The sequence below is a fragment of the Bison bison genome, unplaced genomic scaffold, assembly GCF_000754665.1.
Source record: "Bison bison bison isolate TAMUID 2011002044 unplaced genomic scaffold, Bison_UMD1.0 scf7180017864259, whole genome shotgun sequence".
NCBI classification, from domain to species: domain Eukaryota; kingdom Metazoa; phylum Chordata; class Mammalia; order Artiodactyla; family Bovidae; genus Bison; species Bison bison.
The window spans coordinates 2301443-2302585 of NW_011494831.1; the positions used below are offsets into that span (position 1 = coordinate 2301443).

Genomic DNA, 1143 nt, shown 5'->3' on the forward strand with positions numbered 1-1143 from the left:
TAGTCAATAAAGCAGAAATAGATATTTTTCTGGAACTCTCTTGCTTTTTCAATGATCCAGCAGATGTTGGCAATTTGATCTCTGGTTCCTCTGCCTTTTCTAAATTCAGCTTGAACATCTGGAAGTTCATGGTTCATGTACTGCTGAAGGCTGGCTTAAAGAATTTTGAGCATTACTTTACTAGGGTGTGAGATGAGTGCAATTGTGTGGTAGTTTGAGCATTCTTTGGCATTGTCTTTCTTTGGGATCGGAATGAAAACTGACCTTTTCCAGTCCTGTGGCCACTGCTGAGTTTTCCAAATTTGCTGGCATATTGAGTGCAGCACTTTCACAGCATCATCTTGCAGGATTTCAAATAGCTCAACTGGAATTCCATCACCTCCACTAGCTTTGTTCATAGTGGTGCTTTCTAAGACCCACTTGACTTTGCATTCCAGGATGTCTGGCCCTAGGTGAGTGATCATACCATCGTGATTATTTGGGTCATGAAGATCTTTTTTTATAGTTCTTCTGTGTATTCTTGCCATCTCTTCTTAATATCTTCTGCTTTTGTTAGGTCCATACCATTTCTGTCCTTTATTGTGCCTATCTTTGCATGAAATGTTCCCTTGGGATCTCTAATTTTCTTGAAGAGATCTCTAGTCTACCCTACTCTGTTGTTTTCCTCTATTTCTTTGCACTGATCACTGAGGAAGGCTTTCTTATCTTTCCTTGCTATTCTTTGGAACTCTGCATTCAGATGCTTATATCTTTCCTTCTCTCCTTTGCTTTTTGCTTCTCTTCTTAGTTATTTGTAAGGCCTCCTCAGACAGCCATTTTTCTTTTTTGCATTTCTTTTTCTTTGGGATGGTCTTGATCCCTGTCTCCTATGCAATGTCACGAACCTCCATCCATAGTTCTTCAGGCACTCTATCAGATCTAATCCCTTGAATCTATTTCTCACTTCCACCGTATAATCATAAGGGATTTGATTTAGGTCATACCTGAATGGTCTAGTGGTTTTCCCTACTTTCTTCAATTTAAGTCTGAATTTGGCAATAAGGAGTTCATGATCTGAGCCACAGTCAGCTCCCGGTCTTGTTTTTACTGACTGTATAGAGCTTCTCCATCTTTGGCTGCAAAGAATATAACCACTCTGATTTC

The 1143-nt window shown here is 39.7% G+C and overlaps 1 protein-coding gene and 1 long non-coding RNA gene across 2 annotated transcripts in view; both read right to left on the reverse strand.

Annotated features, from left to right (window-relative positions):
• Positions 1 to 1021, reverse strand: part of LOC104994394 — a 13170-nt gene extending 12149 nt beyond the window's left edge. The window contains exon 1 of the long non-coding RNA XR_825942.1: positions 984 to 1021. This is a non-coding gene — a long non-coding RNA (uncharacterized LOC104994394). The remainder of the gene's footprint in view (positions 1 to 983) is intronic.
• Positions 1 to 1143, reverse strand: part of GPR176 (G protein-coupled receptor 176) — a 126979-nt gene that overhangs the window by 100797 nt on the left and 25039 nt on the right. The gene's annotated exons all lie outside the window — the stretch shown is intronic.